The sequence below is a fragment of the Adiantum capillus-veneris genome, chromosome 5 (assembly GCF_014529385.1).
Source record: "Adiantum capillus-veneris isolate H3 chromosome 5, ASM1452938v2, whole genome shotgun sequence".
NCBI lineage: Eukaryota > Viridiplantae > Streptophyta > Polypodiopsida > Polypodiales > Pteridaceae > Adiantum > Adiantum capillus-veneris.
Genome location: NC_140935.1, coordinates 46223906 through 46249482, shown reverse-complemented (window position 1 = coordinate 46249482; position 25577 = coordinate 46223906). Strand labels below are relative to the sequence as shown.

General features: G+C 44.2%; 1 pseudogene; it reads right to left on the bottom strand.

Moving 5' to 3' along the window:
• Nucleotides 1–1604: 1604 nt before the first annotated feature.
• The window catches only part of LOC147457242 (uncharacterized), a 36195-nt pseudogene continuing 12222 nt past the window's right edge, over nt 1605–25577 (bottom strand).

Sequence of the window (25577 nt, the reverse complement as noted above, 5' to 3'; positions counted from 1 at the left end):
TTGTCCATGTTCAGGGACAGAAGAATGTGGTGGCAGATGCTTTGTCTCGGAAGCCGTTGATTCTGTCTATTTCCACGATACATCATAGGAGCTTTGAGGATATGGTCAACCAGTATGCCACAGATATAGATTTTGCAGACGTTTTCACACGGATACGGGATGGGGAGATAGTAGCGGGATATTCCATTCGGGATGGCTACTTGATGAGAAAAACCATGTTGTGCGTTACACAGCCGTTGAGGGAAAAGGTTATGACTGAATTCCACTGTCCACCTTTTACGAGTCACCGCGGCATTGCTATCACCATGAAAGAGGTAGATAGATACTTCTTTTGGCAGAGACTCAAGAAGGATGTGGAAGAGTTTGTGCGCAGTTGCTTGGTATGCTTGAAGGTCAAGTTTGACATGAATAAAGCACAGGGATTGTTATAGCCTTTATGTAAGGATTCTAGGTACTAATCCTTTATGAATTACTTAAACTCATGATTAAGACTTAAGAAACTGAATTGAACTCAAAGAAAGACTCAGAAGACTCTGTGTTTGATTGATCGAATGATTGTTTGAAACTGAGTACAATAGGCTCCTTATATAGGAGACGAAGAGACACAAATGAAAAGACATGTCTCTTGGTGAAGAGACAGGACTTTATAGTAAAGACACATCCTTTCGGCGAAGAATTGCTCCTTATATAGGACACGAAGAGACACAAATGAAAAGACATGTCTCCTGGTGAAGAGACATGACTTTATATGTAAAGACACGTCCTTTCGGCGAAGAGTTGCAACCATTGGGCAAAGAGTCGCACCCGTAGAGCAAAGGGGTGTGACCAGTCTTGGAAGGAGTGTGGCTTTTGGCAAGGAGGCACATCTCTTGAGCGAAGGTTCATGACCATCCAAGCATAGGGGTCCTCCTTGGCATGGCACTTTGCGTATTCGCAACTAGGAGTAGATGTAACACTGTTAACATAGTCACAATCGTGACATTCCCTCCCTCTTTAAATAAAACCCAGGGTAGTTGTAGAGACTCCGGGAGAAGGAAATGTATTTTTGTAGTGCTTCTGTATCCAAAGCTCTTTCCATTAAGTCCCATGTCATGGCACTGTTATTGACCATGACTATTTTGCCAAACTGAAAACTGATCATATCTGCAACTTGATAAGTGCTTTTATCAAAGTCTTTTGTAACTTCGAGCTTTGTCCAAGAAAAGATTGAATCTTTATCTGCTTCGAGTGAAATTATTGGTAAACTGACTTGAGTTTTTTGTTGAGTGATGACCAATGGTTGGAAATCTGTAAAGTATTCCATTGGTTTGTCTCAAACACTAAAATCCTCCTGAAGGGGTGTCGTAGACTGAGACAGAGTAGTGTTTGGAGGTATTTCCATCTGTAAAGGTTTATTTGTGGAACAAATTGTGTCCAACAATTCAATTGTAGCGATTGAAGACGTGTTGCAAGAGCCTGTAATTAAGTCATCCTCTGCACTTTTTTACGTAAGGATTGAAGTCTTCAAGTTTGAAGAAGAATCTTTATTCACCACGGCATCTGGTATGTGTTCACAGACAAAGACTTGGTTCTGCAAGGGCGGTGACGAGGCTACTTTTTTTTGCCTAGAACACGGCCAAAGAAGGGGTTTTGTGCTTGTTGGTTGTCCTGCAATAACCTGAATCTTCTGAATCTTCAGCTATTTCAGCGGGTATTAAGGTATCTAGTTGAGAAGGGGGAGGTTGAGGGAGCTGTTTTCTCTTAGACCTCTGCAGAATCCTTTTTCACAAGGAAAGGATCAATAAATATTCAACTTTATCACCATCAGACAAGAAAGACTTAAATGTAGGGCATGGCTCGCGAGGGGGAACTTATCCAGCGTCGCGGCGTTTACGATCGAGTACTTGACTAGGGTCGGATATATATGCCACTAAGTGCGTCCATCTTGATATGGCTGATTTCTTTTTAAGATGAGATCCTTTGGAAGCTTCATGTGCTGCTTCTGCTGCTGATGATTGCATTAAGAAGTTTGCTGCTTAGAATTGTAACTTTTCCAAGAATATTCATGCTGAGACTTTTTCTACTCGCATGAAGATGCTTTTTGTCTGGTTGTCTCTGAGAAACCATGCTTTGGGTGAGAAAATTTGAGTTCTGAAGGCTTTTGTTTGAGTGATTCTTTCTGGTCGACCATTGAAGCGTCGGAAGAAGATGCATGTAACTCCAAGAAGAGGTTTGCGTCTGCATCTGATCCAAGCGAGTATGAATCGATGCGAGGCTTATTGAAAGTGCTGCCATCTACGCTTTAAGAACTGCTATCGGGTCCTCCGGTATATTATGGTCGCTGCCATCTTGTGATCTGGTCATGCTGACTGCTCAGAGGGAATATCGTGGCGAGGCTGGAAAGGTATACATACCGTAGCGGGAAGGGGTGCTGGCTCTGGGATTGAATCTGGCTCCGGAATAATTATTACTTAAGGTGTAGGAGGATTGTCCAAGAGAATAATGTCGGGAATCTCGTCTATGTATGAAAGATAAGGGATGGGCACCCCGAATGCATCGTCTACGATGGGTGTGATTCCAATGGCATCCAAAGGACAAGCAGGGAGTCAGCGTTGGTGAGAGAAATTTGCAGAATAACATGCACCCATTTGTAATGCTGCTTGCTGGTTGTTCACATGAGGGCTTAAAAATTTTTGGGGTTGGCTGGCCAATTTAAAGGAAAACCTTTGGGCTGAGTGTTTTTAAAGTATTACGCTAGCTGGATTACTACGTTTGGGGCTGGCTGGCCAATTTAAAGGAAAACCTTTGGGCTGAGTTTTTTTAAAGTATTACGCTAGCTGGATTATTACGTATGTGGTGCTACTGTTGTTTTACGTTAAAAAAAACTAGCAAAAAGGTATTACGAACCAGCGCCAACAAAGGATTGGAAATGGATGCCGTTTTGGAACATGTGATGCTTGGGAATTTTCAGCCCAGCGTTTCAGAAATTCAACACTTGGTGAAGGGGGGTGACGCTTGGGAAAGGGGGCGGTAGCCACGCGATTCAGCCCAACAAATGGCGTGAAGGGACATGCCCCTTGTGAAAGGGTGCATCAATATCTGGTGAAGGGATACGGCAAGAGAGGCACCGCATGAGGCAATCAGCGAAGAGGCACCTCGAGGAGGCACAGACGGCTACCAAGAGGCAGAGCCCGATGAAAGGGTGCCGATGAAGAGGTGCATCGTGAGGCTTCCATCAAGAAATTTTTGCACGCACATCGGGTATGCCATCCCTCCGTACATATATCTGTATTAAGGATGTAATTGGTAGAGTTTAGGAATACCTCACATTAAGCTGGTAGCTAGTATGCCATCCCTCCGTACATATATCTGTATTAAGGATGTAATTGGTAGAGTTTAGGAATACCTCACATTAAGCTGGTAGCTAGTATGCCATCTTTCCTTTGCTTCCATACAACTCCGGGAAGTGGGTAGAGTGTAGCGGCGAGGATGAGAGGCTCACAACCTTACGGTCCCGGAAAATTTTTGCTTTGATACCATTGTAAGGATTCTAGGTACTAATCCTTTATGAAGTACTTAAACTCATGATTAAAACTTAAGAAACTGACGTGAACTCAAAGAAAGACTCCGAAGACTCTGTGTTTGATTGATCGAATGATTGTTTGAAACTGAGTACAATAGGCTCCTTAAATAGGAGACGAAGAGACACAAATGAAAAGACACGTCCCCTGGTGAAGAGACATGACTTTATAGTAAAGACACATCCTTTCGGCGAAGAGTTGCTCCTTACATAGGAGACGAAGAGACACAAATGAAAAGACATGTCTCCTGGTGAAGAGACATGACTTTATACGTAAAGACACATCCTTTCGACGAAGAGCTGCAACCATTGGGCAAAGAGTCGCACCCGTAGAGCGAAGGGGTGTGAGCAATCGTCGAAGGAGTGTGGCTTTTGGCAAAGAGGCACGTCTCTTGAGCAAAGGGTCGTGACCATGCAAGTGTAGGGGTCCTCCTTGGCATGGCACTTTGCGTATTCGCAACTAGGAGTAGATGTAACACTGTTAACATAGTCACAATCGTGACACTTTACCCATACCCACACGCCCCTGGGAAAGTATTGCAATGGATTTCATTTTTGATCTCTCGAGAACACATAGTGGTCACGATGGTATCTGGACTGTTATTAACAGTTTTAACAAACAGGCTCACTTCATTCTAGTGAAGAAAACAGTCAAGCCGGATCACTTAGCAAGATTGTATGTGGCCCAGATCTTCAGATTACATGGCATGCCTGAGACGATTGTCTCCGACAGAGACCCCAGATTTACGAGTTTGTTTTGGAAGGCAATTTGGGAGAACATTGGCACGCGGTTGCAGTTCTCGTCATCGTTCCATCCGCAGGCTGACGGGCAATCTGAGATTTCCAATTTAGTGGTTCTAAGTCTTATACCTCGGATCAGAAGACTCAATGGGAAAAGTACCTACCTTTGGTGGAATTTTCCTACAATAACACGATACACTCTTCGACGGGGAAGGTGCCATTTGAGATTCTTGAAGGTGCTGCAAAGGTTCCACCCTTCTTAAGCACGAAAGATAAGATTTTTGAAGCGGATGAATATATGCGAGACTTAGATATGGCTTTTGGCAAGGTTCACGAGACTACGACAACAAAAGGTAGCGGATCGGCATCGTCGCGACTTGAAATTGAAGGAGGATGATTGGGTGCTTTTACGTTTTGAGAAGGCACGCCTGAGAAAGGAAAAGGGAAAGGAGAGGCTTTTCCCAAAGCTTAGTATGCGATACTATGGAGCTTTCTAGATCACTGAAAAGATAAATGATGTCTCCTTCCTACTGAAACTGCCTGATACTTGGAGGTTTCACAATGCATTTCATGTGAGTCTCTTGAAACCTTTTAAAGGTGATGTGCCTGATGATGGGGAGCCTGATGAGCAACCCGAAGTGAAAGAAAACGAGGAGATCCTTATTTGTGAACAGATTTTGGCACATAAGGATACGAAGAATAAAGGTAAAGTCCGAAGGTGGTTCTTGGTTAAGTTCAAGAACTATCATGCATTGGATGTGGAGTGGATGGAGGAGGAGGACCTAGCAGATACTCTTGAGATTGTGAAACTTTACCTCAATGCTTTTGGTTTAGCATAGTCTACTCCAAATGGAACCCAGAATTCAGCTTGGCCGGAGATCTTGGCCGGAGATCTGGTGCAGTGGGATGCACAAGAGGGGAGTCATTCCGCTCTTTTGTCAACAAATGCCTCGATTTTGATACTAAAGTCACCGATGTCTCTTGGCTCGCCCCGCTGTAGCACGTCATTGGCAGGAGGAGGGACTCACAGTCGAGTTCTTGGCAGCTTTTTGGCAGCGGCTGTGGGACTCCAGACAGCCGAGGCGCGTCACTTTGTTCCAATGGCTGGTTGCACATAGAGCCACAGCAGTAGGGAGTTGGCTTGTGCATAGTGGTCTCTCGGCCGCATGTGCAGCCTGTGACCAATTGGTGGAGAGTCAGCGTCATTGTCTTTGGGACTGTCCCTCGGCCCAGCAGGTGTGGCTACGAGTTCTTTGGTTGATGCCTGCCCTCTCCACAGCTCGACAGTACACTTGGGGGGGCAGCGGCTTGGTCCACCCTCACGGGCCCGGCACTTTAGTTTGAGCTATCTTCCACCAGCAGGATGATAGTGATGCAGGGGGGGCGACCTATTCTCCAGCCTGCTACAGATCTTACTCCACATGAGTGGTGCAGTGAGAGAGAGGAGTGTTGGGAGCTCATCAACGGCTTAGCTCTCTGGTTCATCTGGCGGGCCCGCTGTTTCCGCATCTTTGAGGCTCGCCCTGTGCCACCAGCAGAGACTGTTCGTGACTTTTGGCTAGAGTTGATCCATACTCTCAGAGGACAGCTTGAGGGACTACAGGGTAGCTCCGACCGCATGCGGGAGCGCCGCGAGGCTTTCCTTCAACTCTGGTGCCCTCGGCCTTTCTACACCATTGTCCAGGGGATGCCCAGATGGCACTACTGTCCACCTGTGTGGCTCTTCCCTCCTCCCATCTCTTGATTTAGCCTCATTGTATATATGCTGTTTTGTCATTGGGAGAGTCTCTCCATCATGCTTGTTGTAGCCCTCTCCTGCAGAGGTGGATGTAGCCCTATGGGCAGTTTTCATTAACTAATAGAAGGATCTTTTTCTCGGGGGAAAAAAAAAGTCACTGATGTCTCTTTGAGCTTCAGGGATACTGAGAGCTGACAGTATTCTACTGGATGACTTTATCAAATGGAATTCCTGATTATGATACTGATTTGTTCTTGACTTCTTTTTTAGTGCAGGAACTGATAGACGAAATGACTGTAGCATTTTGGTATGATTGATCTCGAATAGATATGGTTGCAATAGGGGTTAGTCAATCGGACATCGATGAGGTCCCGATTGAATCGATGCGATTGCTAGCTACATTGCCGATAAATCATGGTCTAAGATCCGAATGAATGTTGAATGTCATGTGATATCCTGTGATGTCTAGTGATGTCATGTCATGTCATGTGATGTGACTGTCAATTGATACATGTGCTAGATGTGTGTTCCTAGTACGTAGGTACTAACAGTTAGTGTTTGCTAAGATGGTTTATGGCCTCTGTCTGTTTTGCAGGCGTAATCGAGGGCGATTACAATGCTTTCAAGAGGGGTGTATGTCACAAAGTGATGACGTGGGTACTTGAAACCTTAACCCTAATGGCCGAAAACCTTAAATGCTACCAGAAAACCGTAACCCTAAATTTTTTCCAAACCCTAATTTTGCCTAATCTAACCCTAACCCTAACCCTAACCCAAGGCAGTTGGTGATGTGGCAGTCCTCCCGAGCTTAGTCGCCAGCTGCTCCAGTACACGGCTGCTCACTTTCTCCGATTTCAATGAGCTTTGGCGAGCATTCGCAGGTCGACAAATATTTTGGGCAGCCTCGTAGAGCTCAGTTTGCTCAAATTTGTGATTCGGGCTCATTTCGGCCTCCGTTTCCACTACAGACAGGTCTGCATAGGCAATTTTGTCATTTTGTGCAGAAATTCTGTCAGTGCCATTTTCTGCATAACAGATGCCTTATAGTCTTCCACGGTTTGTGCTATATAGCACGTGTTGTTCCCGCTCCGTTTCTCCTATTTTCGAGCAGTTTTCACATCAGGTGCAATATTACCATGGCTGACAACAACAACACAGATGTGTTCAAGATGTTTGTTGCTGCGGACAGGCTGGATGGAGACAATTACCCTATGTGGGCTTATATGATGCAACACGTTCTTGTGTCAAAGGGCGTCTGGAATATTGTACAGGGCATTGATGTACGTCCTAGTTCTGAGGATGTAGGCAATGTTGAGGATGTTGCATGTCTTGCTGCAAGGATTGCAGTTGTTAGAGTTGTTTTGCCTATGGCAGAACAAGCTCGTTGGGATGTTAAGGATGCGCAGGCTCATGCATTGATTGTGTTGTCTGTGAAGCGTACCATTGTTCCTCACATCCGTTCAGCAAAATCTGCAAAACAGGCTTGGGATATTCTAGCAGGTCTTTATGCAAGCCGCAATGAGGCTAAAATTGCTTTGCTGCATAAAGAGTTGGAGTCAAAGATTATGCATGAGGAAGATGATATGGACACTTTCCTTGCTAGTGTTAAGGATATCAATGAGCAACTTATTTTTGCAAGTGAAGTTATTTTAGACAGTTCCCTTGTGCAGACTGTTCTTGATGCCTTATCAGATTCTTATTAGACTTTTGCTAGTACTTGGAGACTTATGACCCAAGGAAATCCAAAAGTTGTCAAGTTTGATGAATTATGCTTATTGTTGTTGCAAGAGTCACTTTCCAGAAAAAACATGACTAGACAACGTGCAGTTGAACGGGCTTTTATTGCTTCTCAAAGAAAGGGTGGTAACAGCAATGTAGCCACTTCTTATGGTTCTACTGTGAGTGGCAAAACTTTTGTTCCCAATGCTTCTGCTGGCAGCACTTCGTCTGGCAATTCTGGTGATAAGGGCAAAAAGAAGATGCATTGCCATTATTGTAAAGCTAATGATTACTTGATTAAGTCATGTCCTAAGTTGAAGGCCAAAGAGGCTAAGAAGAAAGAGGGAGGTTCCACTGCAAATGCAAGTTCCACTACAAATGCAGCCATTGTTGAGTCTTATGTGGAAAGGAGACTGTGATGCTGATGTTGATGCAGAATGGGCTTTTAGCGCAGAGTGCACTTACAATCCTGTTGTCCATGATGCATGCTTGTCAGTTGCTGCAGATTTACATGTGTGGGATTTTGACAGTGGTGCTACAAAGCACATTACCTCACATCGTGAATTGTTCACCTCTCTCGAGCCTGTCCCTCATGGGAATTCTGTTACTTGTGTCAACAATGCCTCTTATCCAGTTTAAGGAGTTGGAAAGATTGTGCTTACTGCTGCAAATGACAGTTCTTTCACACTTGTTGATGCACTTTATGTACCTGGGATCAAGAAGAATCTCTTGTTTGTATCCGCACTTGCTAGACTTGGACTTGTAGTCAAATTTGTGGATGACAGATGTACAGTTCATGATCTCAATTTTGGTGATGAAATTGTTGCATCTGGCCTCTTGTGTCGTGGGTTGTATAAGCTCACTTTGTATGACAAGTGTGGAAAAAATTTTGCAAATGCTGTTGCAGATTCAAGGGCTATTTCAGATACAAAACTTTGGCATGCACATTTTGGTCATTTGAATTATGCCAGTTTGCTGCGTTTGCAGAAATCTGATATGGTTGCTTCTTTGCCACCTCTTGAAGCACCTGTCAAACATGTTTGTGAAGGCTGTATTTTGGGTAAGATGCAGCGTTCTAAGTTTCCAAAGGATGGTTCAGTTCGGGCCACATGCAGGTTGCAGCTTGTGCATAGTGATGTTTGTGGGCCCATGCAAACTCCGTCCTTGGGCAATTACCTGTACTTCGTGACTTTCATTGATGATTACTCCAGGCATGCTTGGGTATTTCGGCTTAAAGCGAAGTCCGAAGTTTTTATGTGCTTCAAACAATTTCTGGCTATGGTCGAAAATGTCTCGAAATGTACTATGGGCACCCTCCGTTCCGATCGAGGGGGGGAGTATATGTCTCATGAATTTAATGCATTTCTGGCTAGTCGTGGGATAAAACACCAATGTACAGTGCCTTATACACCTCAGCAAAATGGTGTTGCTGAGAGGAAAAACAGGTCACTGACGGAAATGGCACGATGTATGGTCAAAAGTCAAGCTTTGCCGCATTCTTTTTGGCTTGAGGCCATCATGTGTGCCACTTATGTACTTAACAGGTGTCCTACGAAAGCTTTGCATCCTATTACTCCATATGAAGCATGGCATGATTGAAAGCCTTCGATTGAGCACATGCGTGTTTTTGGCTGTTTAGCATATGCTTTGGTGCCACAAGTGCAACACAGAAAATTGGATGATAAGGCTGTCAAATGTATTTTTGTTGGGTATAGTGCTGAAAGCAAAGGTTACAGGTTGTATCATCCGCAAACAGAACGTATTCTGGTTTCGCGGGATGTAGTGTTTGTGGAAGATTCTGTTCAACCCTTGTTGTCATGTACTAGAGACAGTAATGTAAGCTCATAGGACATTTATGACACTTTTTTGCCTCTTTTCAGTGGTGGAAATATGAATGTAAGTTCCAATGAGGGAAATGTACAGCCTATGGGGGTTTCTAAAAATGTTTTAGATCAGCCTATTACTGATGCAGATGTACATGATGTACTTAATGAGGAAAGGGCTGAAAATGAGCAGGCTAGAGGTATGCCAAAATGGATGGTGCACACTTTGCGTGATAGTAAATTGGATGTACCTTTGTCTAGCCGTACTCGTTCAGGCTCTCGCCATGCATCTTATGCATCAGATTGTTATGCTTTGGTTGTGTCTAGCTTACATGATGTTGAGGAGCCTCTGCCTTTTGATGAAGCATAGAATTCAAAAAATTGGATGGTTGCCACGCAATCAGAATATGATGCACTTATACAAAATGACACATGTACTTTATGTGATTTGCCTCCTGGAAAAAAGGCCATTGGTATGAAGTGGGTTTACAAGTTAAACCGCAAGCCGGATAGTGAATCGATCGCCATAAGGCTTGACTTGTTGCAAAGGGTTATGCACAGCAAAATGGCATTGATTATGAAGAGACTTTTGCTCCCACTTGTCGTATGACTACTGTGCATTTTCTATGTGCATTGGTAGCTCATTTTGGTTGGGATGTACATCAATCAAACATTGTTACTGCTTTCTTGAATGGTGACATATTTGAGGAAGTTTATGTAACGCAACCTTGCGGTTTTGTCATAAAAGGACAAGAGGACAAAGTGTGCAGATGTAAGAAGGCTTTGTATGGGTTGAAGCAATCTCCTCGTGCTTGGTATGAGAAAGCTGACACTCATTTGGTGAAACGAGGCTTTCGTAACAGTCCAACAGAAAGCACATTGTATGTAAAGCGTGAGGTTGATGTACTTCTCATTGTGGTTCTTTATGTCGATGATTTGTTGATCACTGGACCAAATGAGAGACATATTGCTGAATTTAAAGCTGATTTGAATGCTACTTTCAAGATGAAAGATTTGGGACTATTGCATCATTACTTGGGTATACAGTTTAAGCAGTGTGATGGTCAGAAAAGTTACATAGAAACATTGCTATGTAAGTTTGGACTTGAGGATTGCAAACCTATTGCCACTCCCATGGAAACAGGTTTGAAGTTGAGTCTACATGATGCTGGCGATCCTGTTGATGTCACTCTTTACCAAACTGCTATTGGCTGCCTCATTTATGTATGCAACACGAGGCCAAATATTCAGTTTGCAGTCTCACAGGTCAGCAGATTTATGCATAGCCCAGGGTCTAAGCATTGGCAAGATGTCAAGAGGATTTTCCGCTACCTTAGTGGCACTTTACATCTTGGCTTGTTCTATCCCAAGGGGGGATCATTGTCGCCAGACTTACATGCTTTTTTGGACTCAGATTGGGCTGGTTGTTTTGACATGCGAGTGTCCACAAGTAGTTTTTGTTTCATGCTTGGCAGTTCATGTATATCATGGTTGAGCAAGAAGCAACCTACTGTGGCCACTTCGAGTTGTGAGGCTGAGTATTTACATCTTGGCTTGTTTTATCCCAAGGGGGGATCGTTGCTGCCAGACTTACATGCCTTTTTGGACTCAGACTGGGCTGGTTGTTTTGACACGCGAGTGTCCGCAAGTGGTTTTTGTTTCATCCTTGGCAGTTCATGTATATCATGGTTGAGCAGAAGCAACCTAGTGTAGCCACTCTGATTGGGCTGGTTGTTTTGACCCGTGAGTGTCCACAAGTGGTTTTTGTTTCATGCTTGGCAGTTCATGTATATCATGGTTGAGCAAGAAGCAACCTACTGTGGCCGCTTCGAGTTGTGAGGCTGAGTACAGGGCAGTCTTCACAGCTATGGTTGAGTGTGTATGGCTCAGATGCCTTATGGCTGATTTGGGTGTTGGACAAGACATTGCCAACACTATCTACACTGACAGTTAGAGCGCATTGGTAGTTGCAAGGAACCCAGTTTTTAATGCTCGCACAAAGCACATTGAGGTGCATTACCACTATGTCAGGGAGAGGCTCTTAGCAGGAGAGATCAACTTGGCTTATGTGTCAACACAGGACAACCTTGCAGATCTGTTCACAAAGGCATTGCCTCATGAGAAGCTTGAAGCTTTCCACAAAGCTTTGGGCTTAATCCCCTTTGTGGACTGATCATGTCCTCAGGGCATGGCACTTCCCTTTACTCATGTACCAGCTCTCGTTCACCGCATCACTCCAGGGGGGATTTGTTACCATATACATGTGGTAGTGATGTGTGTGAACACACTAGGAACACCGGAGCATTTTTTCCCTCTTTAGGAGGTTTTTTCCCCCGAGCATTGTATATACGCCCATCACTCTAGGGCTATCCATCTTTCCATTGCACACTAACACACTCTCTACTGTGTGCCTTGACCTTCCTTCATCTTCTCCAAGCTGTGTGAGTTTCTCTGCAACCCTAATTCCAACAATTTTGGGGAAAATCCAGCGTGAAAAGTTGCTTTATTTTTTCTACATAGGGCAGTCAGAGAGAGAGAGAGAAAGCTTTTTGCTTTATTTTCTGTAGCTCAACAGAGCTTGTGAGAAAAAGAGCTTGCTTTTATTTAGGTTTTTGATTCGAAGCTTTTGGGGCTCTGCTTTTGGCAACCCTTGTAAACAATAAATAAGTGGTGAGGGCTCACACTCTGCAAAGCATCTAGACGTAGAGTCTGAGAGTGAAACCCTAACCACTCTCTTGTACTTTGAACTGATTAATACATAAAGAAATACCAAAAGGGGCGCTAGTCTTTGGGGCCAACATCTCTAGGCACGGAACTCTGCCGAACCACCGCAAATCTATTGTGAACTATGAACTATTTTGAAGTGGTTATTTGGTGTTGTTGTGATTGATTCTTGACTTGGAGTGTCCAAGTCTGTTACACTTGACCGGGTGTGCCTTGAGCAATCGATTTTTACCTTCAGCTCTTCTAGCTATCCATATGATTTGACCGGGTCTCTTGAGCTATCCATTCTTACCAAATGTGTAATTGTGTCTCTTTTTACAATAAAAAGCGTTAAAGTTTTTAAGACTGTTAGTTTTTTTTCCATGTAGTTACAAATTCTATAGTTTCAATTTCCCACATGGTCATATAGCTTGATTGGGTGTGTTATCTTGAGCTATAGTTTCTTGCCAAGACACATCCAACATACCTTGGGTCTATGTGTCACACATACACAATGTCTTTATTTTGTATATAATTACAAATATAGTCTCAATTTGTCACATGGTCATATGGCTTGACCGGGTGTGTTATCTTGAGCTATTGATTTTCACCTTCAGTTCTTCTAGCTTTCAAAGTGAAATATGGTATACCACATAAGTTTAATGCAGGAGCTTTAATATGATAGTTTGAAATAGAATAAACATATCTAGATATATCAGTTTACAAGGCAAATGCTATTCGTTTTTTGACAAATTACGTTGAAGCGATGGGTTTATTTTAATTTAGTATTCATTATATTTTTTGTTTTTCATGGTTTGTTCTCTTAAGATCTATTACAAATGAAAACACACTACAATGTAGACTTTTGTTTATTTGCAGTTCAACATGTATTTTTGCAAAAGCATGTGCTTCTAAAATTGTTACTTTACTAGTATACATAAAATAGTGGGTCATTACATTCCTTACAAAATCCGTATGAGGGTGGATGACTCATTGCGGGAACATCCGTTTCTTGTCCGTATTTAGGGGGGTAGGTTAGCATGTAAGATACCGTACATAGGGGGGTTTCTCTAATTTTGATGCACGCAGGTGACATCCCCCATTACTAATAGTGAGTCCCTCGGGGGTCCCTTCTAGATTCTTAAGCCAATCAATGAGATGGCCTATCAACTCAAGTTTCCCAACCATTGGCTCATACACAATGCTTTTTATGTGAGCCTATTAAAGCCTTACAAAGGAAAGCCACCTCAAGAATCTACTATTGAAGACCCACCGGAGATTGAGGACCAAGAAGAGGTGTTGCAGCCCAAGTCTATCCTCCGACATGAAGACAAGGTACTAAGAGGTGGTAAGACTATCCGATGATATCTTATTAAGTTTAAGAATTATCCTTTTGAAGATGCTAGATGGATGCAAGGCATACAATTAAAGGATAACCTAAACCTTCCCAAGAGTAAGCAAATGTACAAATGTTAAAAATAAACAAATTTTTTGTCTTATAAGACTCTCTTTTTCTTTATTGTGCACAAAAATGAAGTAGTATGCATGCTTAGATCAAGTTTGCGGAGATGACGTCTCCCGAACACCAAGTAGAGCTTCTCACTCTACTATGGAAGATTGATAGGACTAATGTGCAGACATGCTTGCGGCAGCTTAGGCACTCAAGTGCCAAATGGACTAGTCATCCATTCTGGAACGATGTCGTAGGGTAACATAGGGATCCTCTATCCGCTAGGAAAAGGACTAATGAATATGCTTTATCTTCTCTATCCCATAGTCGAGGACGACGATGATTTGAAGAGAGAGGTAATGTCATAATAATTAATATCTAATTCTCCTAAATAATTTTCTCATGTTAAAATGATCATTTAATATGGGGAAGTGCCAAGGGAGAAAAAGCTAGAATATTGGTTAAGCTGGCAGACTAGCCATGGTAGGGATCCAAAGGAGGGAAAATAGGGATCCAAAGGGGGGTCCATCTGCAAAAGAGCTATGTACACTCATGTTAAACTGATCATTTAATATGGGGAAGTGCCAAGGGAGAAAAAGCTAGAATATTGGTTAAGCTGGTAGACTTGCCATGGTAGGGATCCAAAGGAGGGAAAATAGGGATCCAAAGGGGGGTCCATCTGCAAAAGAGCTATGTACACCCCAATGGGCTCCAAACACCTTAGGGTTCAACCCATTAAGACTTCCAAAATGCCGAGGTTCCAAAATTCAAAGGTTGTGTCCAATGATCAAAAGTTTAGGAAATTGGATGCTTTGTGTGTGTCCCAAAAAGTCTTCCCAAGTCCTACAAAGGAGGGGACAAGCCCAAGAAGTAGGGGATGGGAGATAAACTTGTTGAGATGTCGAGCTCTACACCTTGAGCTGGCATCCACTACGGGTCTTGGCCGCTTACGGCATTTACTCACTGGCGCGTTAGGTGACCGACACGGAGGATCTCTGCCAGTGATTCTATAGCTGGACTACACTTATAGTGCCAGCCTAGTACGCTTCTAGCGAGTTCACACTTAGTGACCGCATGTACATATGTGCTACTTTTCAGCTTTAGCACTTAGTCATTTTGTACTCTCTTTTCTGTGAAGAAGAAGAAGAAGCTTTCCATCTCTTGTGCTTTGTGCTTGTCTTGTGTAGCTCTCTTGCATCCTCATTCTTTACATGGTATCAGAGCCTGGTGCAGGCAAGAGAGGCTAAGAGAGCAAGAGCATCACAATCCCTTCGTTCGCAATCCACGACCAGATATACAGAGATTTACTGTACAAGTACAGTGGTTGTATGTACGCTTGATTGTGGACACTCGTTGAGTGTAGAAAGCGTTACAGGAACCACGATAGCAAGTTCAGCAGATTTGCAGGTTTTTGCAGATTGCAGCTATTTTGTCTTAGTGCTTCAAGATGTCTGACGGTTTCAGTCAGATTGTTACTGAGAAGCTTGAGAAAAATAACTACCCTGCATGGAAGTTCAGAATAACAAATTTCCTAAAAGGAAAAGGTTATTGGGACTATGTAGAAGGAGACAATGAAAAGGAACCAGAGATTCCCGAGGAAAATGCTATAGCAGAACAAAGGAAAGCTTTGAGGGACTGGCAACAAGGCCAGAGCAAAGTGATGTATTGGCTTTCTATGAGCATCACAGATGGCATGATGGGCTATCTACAGGATGCTGAAACCCCCGCCATTGCATGGAAAAACTTAGGCAGAGTGTTCGAGGTGAACACCAAGGCCAGGAAGCTTCAACTAAAGTCGGAGCTAAATCAGGTTAAGAGGAACAACCTCTCCATCAATGATTATGCTTTGAAGATCAAGAGTATCATTGAGGCTCTTGGATCTATTAAAGTCTCAGTGGAAGACGATGACATTGTCCGTGCATGCTTGGATGGTCTAGGAGATGAGTATGTACATTTTAGGTCTTCCATGAATACAAGAGACGACATCCCCGTGTTCCAAGATTTGATTTCTATGCTTATTCTTGAGGAGAAGAACCTTGACACATCTTCTTCTCATGGCAGAAATAATTCTGAACAGGCCTTCTATTCTAACTCCAACAGAGGTAGAGGTAGAGGTCGTGGTCGAGGCCCAAGGGGTTGCAGGGGCCAATTTCTGGAAGGTCAATCAAATCAAAACAATACAGGTGGCAGGGGAAACCAGTCTCAAGGCAGGGGGAGTCAAAGAGGTCGTGGTGCAGGATCAAGCAGGCAGCAACATACTCCAGATAGTAGAGAATGTTGGACTTGAGGTGAAAGAGGTCACATGTCACGTGACTGTCCAAAGGGAAAAGCAAGTAGAAAGAGAGAACAGGGCAACTATGCATCTACTAGCAGAGATGCAGATGACAGCAAAAACGAGCGCATGTTTGTTATGCAACATGTAATGAATACAATGACTGCAGAGAATTCCACCCAAGATGATGTTTGGTATGTGTATTCAGGTGCCTCTAATCACATGACGTCTCGTGGAGAGTGGTTTAGAGATATGCGCAAACCAGATGTGTCAGGCTATGTGCAGACAGGAGATGACACAGCTCACCCCATTGCTCATGTAGGGGACATACCTCTAAATACGAAGAGTGGGAAATCAAAGTACTTAGCAGATGTACTTCATGTCCCAAACATTACAAAGAATCTTGTTTCTGTTGGACAAATGGTTGAGCAGGGTTTGCAGGTTCGCTTCAATCCAAATGGCTATTATGTAGAAGATTTCCAGAATGGCTGTAAGCTGATCACAGAGGGCAAATGTGTGGGCAGAATGTTTACGCTGAATGTAGACATGCCTGAGGTAAAAGCTGCATTATTTGCACAGGACACAGGTGTTGTGGCTGATGTTGACATTTGGCACAAACGCATTGGCCATGTCAATGAGCAGAGATTGCGCAGCATGCAATCAAAACAGATCGTAAAAGGTTTGCCCAAATTCAAGGTGGATGGTATGCATAAAGTGTGTGCAGCATGCCAGTTTGGAAAACAGTCAAAGGGCTCATTTCCACATGAGCGCAATGTATGTAAAAAGCCACTTGAGGTGGTGCACACAGATGTTTGGGGTCCAACCGATACTGCAAGTATACATGGTTGCAGGTATTATGTCTCTTTCATTGATGACCATACAAGGAAAGTATGGGTCTACTTCATGCGTAACAAAAGTGAAGTGTTTGGTCACTTTCAAGACTTCAAAGCCATGATTGAGAAGGAGACAGATATGCAAATCAAGACATTGAGGTCAGATGGAGGGGGAGAGTCCTTCTCCAATGATTTTTCAGATTTTCTGCGAATGCATGGTATACACAGGCAGTCTACATGCAGATATACTCCACAGCAGAATGGGGTCGCAGAAAGGAAAAACAGGCACATTGCAGAGGTTGCACGTGCATTGATGAATGAGAAGAACATGCCTCATCATTTCTGGGCTGAAGCTGTAAATACAGCTGTGTACATTATGAACAGGACACCTACAGCTGCGGTGCATGATGTAACACCTGAGGAAAAGTTTACAGGTACAAAGCCTGATTTGGCACACTTGAAAGTGTTTGGCTGCATAGCTTACGTGCATGTACCAGATGAGTTGCGTAGGAAATTGGATCCTAAAGCAGAGAAATGTATTCTTGTGGGATATTCCCTTGAACAGAAGGGGTACAGGTGCTACAATCCTACTACACGAGAATTACGAGGGAGCAGAGATGTAGTCTTTGATGAGATGAGCAGCTGGTACAGTAATGCACATGGCACTATTGGGGCTGATGTAAAAGATGATGTGGTTGTACAAAATGTGAGGCCACAGTCACAGGTTTTGAGTGGACCACAAGAGTCCTCTTCTCGTGGCTCTGTTGAGAAACCATGGAATGGTAGACTACGTACGCAGGTTACTCCACCAACAGGTACAGGGGATGTATCACGAAAAGGAAAGGAAAAGGTTGATGAACCTCCCTTTATGGTTGATGCATCATCAGGTTTTTCACATGTAGACATGGATTCAGATGGTTCTGAACAAAGTCTTGATGAGGAATTTGGAATTCCGGCTGTCAGGACATCTGGTGTAAGGAAAGTACAAGAAGATGCTAGAGGGCAAAGGAGTGACCCAGGACCGCGCAGATCTAATAGAGTCAAAAATCCAGTTCAGAAATTGACTTATGATGGGTATCTAGCGCATCACCAAGCCTACATGGCTAAGGTGATACAGGATGTGGAGCCCACATGTTTTGAGGATGCAGTTGGAAATGTGCATTGGGATGATGCAATGAATGAAGAGATGGCTGCATTGGAAGCAAATGACACATGGGAGTTGGTGCCATTGCCAAGTGGCAAGAAAGCTATTGGCTGTAAATGGGTGTATAAAACCAAGCATAAGGCTGATGGTAACATTGAGCGTCACAAGGCAAGGCTGGTCGCAAAGGGTTATGCACAGACGTATGGCATAGACTATGAGGAGACCTTTGCTCCAGTGGCAAAGATGACGACTGTGAGAGCTGTCATAGCAGTGGCTGCATCTAGAGGATGGATTATGCATCAAATGGATGTAAAGAATGCCTTCTTGAATGGTGAGTTGCAAGAGGAAGTGTATATGGATCAGCCACCTGGTTATGTCGATCCAGGTTACCCAGATTATGTATGCAGACTTCTCAAAGCTTTGTATGGTTTGAAGCAGGGCTCTAGAGCATGGTATGACAGGATTGCCAAGTATCTTGTCAGTATTGGTTTTAGGAGAGCTCATGCTGATCATTCACTCTATGTACGTGAGAGTGATGTGGGGATTGTGGTCATTACCATATATGTAGATGACCTTATTATTGTTGGTGACAATGCTATGGAGATTGACCATGTGAAGGGTCTTCTCAAACAGGAGTTTGAAATGAAAGATTTAGGCGAGCTACGCTACTTTCTTGGCATTGAGGTGATCAGGACTCCAGAGGGTGTATGGCTATCACAGAGACAGCATGCTTTGGACATGTTGTCAAAGTATGGTATGGCTGATTGTAAGCCAATTTCTATTCCCTTGGATGTGAATGCAAAGCTGAGTGCAGAGAAGGGTGATGTTGTTGAGGATGTCAACATGTACAGGAAGATTGTGGGTAGTCTAATCTACTTAACTATCACGAGGCCAGACTTGAGCTACACAGTAGGCTTGGAGAGTCAGTTCATGCAGCTTCCGAGGAAGCCACATTTGGATGGAGTACGACGCACACTTAGGTATGTGCAAGGGACTCTTGACTACGCATTGTTCTATGCAGCAGATGCACCATTAGCATTGTATGGGTATACAGATGCAAATTGGGCAGGTAGCATTGTTGATAGGAGATCTACGAGTGGCTTCATGTTCTCTTTTGGGAGTGGTGCTGTTACTTGGAGCAGCAAAAAGTAGCCTACGGTTGCTTTATCGAGCACAGAGGCCGAGTACAGAGGTGCAGCAGTTGCGGCGTGCGAGGTAGCTTGGCTACGCACATTACTTGAGGACTTGGGAGTGCAGGTGGACCAACAGATTTTCATCCATTGTGACAACCTCAGCAGCATGCAGTTGGCTAGGAACCCAGTGTTCCATGCCAGGACCAAACACATAGAGGTCCATTACCACTACGTTCGAGAGCGAGTGTTGGCGGGCGACATCGACTTGGTCTACGTCAGCACAGAGGAGCAGATAGCGGATATCTTTACCAAGGCCCTCGAAGCTGAGAAGCTTCGACGTTTTCGGACTATGCTTGGACTTTGCGACATGCAGAGCTCGAGGGGGAGTGTTGAGATGTCGAGCTCTACACCTTGAGCTGGCATCCACTACGGGTCTTGGCCGCTTACGGCATTTACTCACTGGCGCGTTAGGTGACCGACACGGAGGATCTCTGCCAGTGATTCTGCAGCTGGACTACACTTATAGTGCCAACCTAGTACGCTTCTAGCGAGTTTACACTTAGTGACCGCATGTACATATGTGCTACTTTTCAGCTTTAGTACTTAGTCATTTTGTACTCTCTTTTCTGTGAAGAAGAAGAAAAAGCTTTCCATCTCTTGTGCTTTGTGCTTGTCTTGTGTAGCTCTCTTGCATCCTCATTCTTTACAAAACTCACACACACACACACACACACAAGCTCCCTTTACACAAAGGGAATGAGAGACACATGTCAGCTCCTTAGGCCAGATGCTCACAAGGTGTACTCAAATCCTATTGGATGGAGGTGGACTAATGAGAATTAGGCTAGAGTAAATCTACTTGAATTGATTCTAAAACACAATAAAAGAACCAATAGGAATTAAGCTCTCTAGAAGACTATTAGACAATCTCCCAAGGGGTCCAATGAGCATTCAGCAGCCCAATGGCTTGCCTGATTCCTATTGGCCAGCAGGCAAAGGGGTCCAATGAGAGTTTAGTTGAATTAATTGATTACCTAAAGCTCTCACAAAAGGGAAAAGGGGGACACATGTCAGAAGACTATCACTTACGCTACTTAATTTCCTTGGCTAAGCTGGGAGAGGTTCAATGAGGTGCTAGCAAGACAAAATAGCAAGAGGGGTCGACCAAGAGAGAGGGGGGGTTGATGTTTTAAAGGCAATTATCCACACACACGCACACAAGCTCATGTGTAGAGTAAGAAAGACTCTCTCTCCTCTCTCTCTCTCTCTCTCTCTCTCTCTCAAGCTTTAATAGAAAGTTTATCACCTACTCCAAGCTTGTGAGAAGGGAGGCCTACACCAACAATTCATGGCTTTGTGATGCAAATACAACCAAGAGCCAAGCTTCAATGCATGCTCATCTCCTCTACCATGCCAATCAATGAGTGATTATCTGAGGAGACGTACATCTTTCTCAACTCCCGGACCTGTGCGCTTGTGTTTTTTTTACGTCGACAAGGCAATTCGGAGCTATTTTGGTGTTTTTCACCCTCTAGCTTCAGGTTTGACGGCATCCATGTATCTTGTGGGCGATGCCATTAATTGGTATCACACATGGCAAGAGGCACAACTGACCGCACACCTAGAGGAAGCCGAAGAAGGTGTGCCCCTCTCCTTCAATTGGACCGACTTTCAAGACAAGCTCAAGGCACGGTTTATGCCACCTGAGTACTCAGGACGGTTGAAAGAAGATTGGCGCAATCTCAAGCAAATGGTATGCCAATCATGTCTTTCTCTAACCATGTTTTGCAGCTTGGCACCCAATTACACAAATCAATTGATGAGCACAAAGAGGCATTCCTTTTTGGGTTGGGCGAGTATATCAAGTTTGATGTAGAATTATTTGACCCCGTGGATCTCAACAAGGTGGTAGCAATTGCTCTCTCCCAAGAGATGAAGCACAATAAAGGAAAGCTTAAGGAGAACAAGTCTTCTCACAGTACCTCTCAGACTCCTCAGAACCCATAGAACGGTAAGAATGGTAAGAACGGTAACTCTTCTAGCTAATCTTTCTCTAATTCTTCGGAAAAGAACTCTCAAAATGAATTTAAGGGTAAAGCTAAAATACGTGCTAAACCTAAGCTAGCCTCGGATGAAAAATCCGCACAAGGAATTAAAGGAGGATACATAACGGTAGAAGAACAAGTCATTTATGCTAAGGAAGGTCGATGTTATCAATGTCACATCAAGGGTCACATTAAGAAGGCTTGTCCTAAGACAGTACCATCTAAAGAATCCAAAGCATCGACAACTACCACAAGCACTTTAATGAACCAATCTGAGTCTCCACATGTTTCTAACACACACTGTTAACCCTCGTGGCTCACGGACACCCTATCGCCTATGACGGACACCCTAACCGTATTATTTATTTAAGTAGAGTGATCGCCGATGACAGGCACCAGGCTTGTCGGTCCAATAGGGAAAGGTAGAGTGATCGCCGATGAGAGGCGCACTCTAACACGAACATGCTAGGGTTAGTTGGCTAAGCATGGGCGCCCAAGTGTGAATGGGGTGAGTTCACATAAAAGCCAATTAAACCTAAAATTGAGTCATTCTCTCATTGTGCAATAGAAGTTGCTCTTGCTCCATCTCCACCTTCTCCTTCACCATCTCCTTGTGTGTGTGCGTGTGTGAGAGAGAGAGAGTGTGAGAGTGTGTGTGCGATCGAGCGTTGCGGCGGCACGACGGCGGCGAGGCGGTTGAGTGCAGCGTAGCGGCGTCTCCCTCTTCTTCGCGGCGCGGGAATCCTTCATTCGCAACTACGCAGGAAGGTGAGTGACACACCGTTCTTCCTTGTGAGCTTGTCTGTTGTATGACTGTGTGCTAGGAGCCTTTGTGGCTCGCACACGGCACGTAGCAAGTCCCTAGCCTTGACATTTTTGGCGCCGCTGCCGGGAAGCTGCTGCGCGTGAAGCTCCAATGGCGACCTGTAAATTGTATTGAAGCTATTTTTTATGTAGGAAAGGCGCGGCTTAAGTTTGATCATTGTTGTTATGCAAAAACAGTAGAGAAAGACACAATGTTGTTGACTGCATTCAAGTTTTCTGTGTTCTGTTAAGCTCTGTTTTGTTAGTTCTATTAAGCTCCGATTTCAGCTTACACAGTTAGCATTTCTTGCGTTTCTGCGTTTTTTGTATTTTCTGGTTTGCACAGCACAGTTCTGTCAAGTTTCAATTTTTTGCATTTTCTGTGTTTTCTGGTTTGTGCACAGTTAGTTAATTAAGCAGGTTAGTAATTAGGTGAGCCACGGATTAGCAGGTAAGTAGGTAGGTGGGACAGTCAATAGTTAGGTGAGGTCAACGCGCACCAAAACGCGTACCAAATAATATCCCAAAAAAAATTTGGGTTATATAAAATTTAAAAAAATCTTTTTTGAAAAAAAAATCAAAAAATAAAAACGTGAGTGAGGGGGAGATTAGATTTTCAAAAATAAAAAATGTGAGTTATAAAAACGGACGGGTTGGTTTGTATAAAAGTTAGATCGGGATCGGGATCATCTGCCCAAGCCCAAGCCCAGGCCCAGGCCTCAGTCCTCAGTCTTGTGATATATACTAGACTCACTCTTATATATATACCCTACCTCCTCAAGAGGGAATGAGAGCATGTGGAACAAGTCCTCCACTCTCCTCCCTTCTCTTCCCACTTGCACCCTTAGACTTGCTATTTGGAGCCTAGTTCCCCAGCTAGGAAAAGACTGTTTCGGGCTTTTCTGGAGCAAAATAGAACCAAACGGTGGGCTGTAAAGAATAGCGCGTCCCTCCTAGCGATACGCTCGTTTCGAGCTATCACACGGCCCATTCCACGACACGCTCTAAAAAATCTAGCAAAAAAACAAACAAAAAACACGCAAAAAACTAGTCACGAGGCCTCCTAGAGCAGTTTTTTGACACCTTAGGTTATCAAAAGCACATGCACTTACGCTCTGTGCGGGTGCTAGAACATGAGCATATTGAGGGTGCCTCTGTTCATACGAACACCCATTACCCATCCACGATAGGCTCTAGACCCTCAACGGGGACACAAGGTAGCACCATCCAAGACCCTAAAATAGCCGCTAGTGATTCCTCCTCCGACTCAGAAATCATGGAAGCATACCCTACCCAAAACATTGAGAGAGAAGGCCATGCACCTCCCGAAGCTCCACAGCCTAGTACTAGTATGTTTAGCCGTTTCATGGAAACATTAGGTAGAGCTACTCGCTCGGAACCTGATGCAAATGAAGCACACGAAGGGGGTGGGGAAGTGGACTCTCCTTTCACATCACACGTGGACCCCACACCCCCAAAGAGTGTCCACGTGGATATCCTGCCAACTTCTTACCAAGAAGGCCCTGTTGAGGTGCCTCCTTCAGAAGTTCCCTCTAGAGTACCGTTGGTGACAAGTAAAACCGTTAACACGTCGACTCTAGAAGGATTGTTCATTAATGATCATTGGACATACGACCTCCACACTGACGTGTTGACGGATCTACACTCTGGCCACGCCTACCATGTAGGATGGATAGAGATTGTACAATCCACCTCTAGTGCCACGAGCATCGAAGATCAACAGAAAATGATCTGTAATGTTATCCATGGCATTATTCAATCGGAAAGGCAAAACCGAGGAGTAAATATACTCTCAACTGGCCCCATGAGATTTCTGGATACGAGCAAGGCTCAACAGCCTACTCTATCACAAATGGAGACTCCTCTAATGAGTCCCATGGACCCATCTTACGTCATTTCACCTGGGGTCTCTATGCAATCTGAGCCTCCGAGCGACAACTTTAGCTTCCCTAACTTGGCTCAACCCTCTATTAAGGAAAACACAGTGCTCACTCCAGGGATAAGCCTGACAGAGAATGTGCCGATGACATCTACGGTTAGCGCAGTGCCACTACCTAGTGTCGTAGTACCTAATATGGGGCCTCGATCGTATGTGCCTCTAGCCCCTTATGCACACATGGCCCCCACACCTCCAATTGTACCACTTGTTTATGCTCCTCGAGTGCCGCTTCCTAGCCCTTATCCGAGTGGACCTATGCCCAGTTATATTCCATATCCTGCATCATCCACACATATGCCAAGACCGGTACCCGTCCCTCTCCCACATATGATTCCAAGAGTACCTCCACCGGCCCTGCCTCCTCACATAGGTGACTTGGCAGCGTTTGCTCAAACCATAGGTCGATCTATCGCGGAAAATATGCGTCATGCATCTGATAGAGAGCCTAGAAGTAAGGCAGTACAAATTGCCAAACTCACGCAAAAATTCAATGGGGACGAAGATGCTAGAAAACACATTGAAGTGTTGGAACAAGTATGTGATTCCTTAGGGGAACGCAACGAACTACATAAGTGCAATGCCTTAAGCTTGACATTAAGTGGGAAGGCTGGAGATTGGTATAGAACCCTAAGGGTGGACGAGAAAACAATCTACCCTACCCTTCGAAGGTTGTTTCTAAAGGAGTACATACGAGAAGGTGTGCTTTGGGTTGTAGCATCTCAGCTACAGAAGGCCGAACGTAAGGAAGGAGAGTTAGTAAGGGACTTCATTAGTCGTCTAAAGCACTTAAACTCTCGCTGCCCTGTAAATGAGCGCTTCAACAATAACCAACTGCTTGATCGATTCATTCGAGGGTTGAGGAATGAAGGAATGTATAATGGACTAGTGATTAGAGGTATCACAACCTGGGAAGATGTCACTGCCAATGCAATCCAATTAGAGGACAACTTGATGATAGCAGGCATGAGGGTGTCTACTGACACGAGATCCACTAGCTCACAAGCCATTGAGTATGAACCCATGACTGCAAAGCCCATTTCCAATGAGCCAAAGGTATTTGAGACATTCTTGACAGACCTCACCAAGGCAACCCAAGAGTCTCTTAAGGATAATCGACCCCCTCAAAATAGTCACATGTATCCAAGAAGGGAGCAACAATGGTGTTCCATTTGCTTGGGTCCACATAGCACTAGTGAGTGCCCTACATTTAGAGTAAAATTTAATGGAACTTACAACGCATGTGGTAGGTATGGTCACCAAGCTAAGAATTGTTTAATGATCAAACGTATGATGGCAAATAGACCACCTGTAGCCTGGACGGATGCGCCTCGAGCTCCTGTATTGATGCCTGCTCCACCTATTGAGCAACTACCGCAACACATGGTCCCTAGATCTCAAAATGTTGTACAAGCTACACCGCTACCACCTCCAGTGCTAGGACCACAGCCCCCGCATCCAAGAGTCGCCCCTATGAACCAAGTGGGTTGCGAGCCATCTAATGCTTATGCAGATGGCTGTGAGGAGGAAATAGACACTAGTATTGCCTACGGACTTGATACATTGGAAGAGTGTCCTATATACTACATGGAAGATTGTTGGGGGCAAGTCAAGCCGGTTTATCAAGCTGCTGCTCTCGCATCCAGAGGTCAAAAT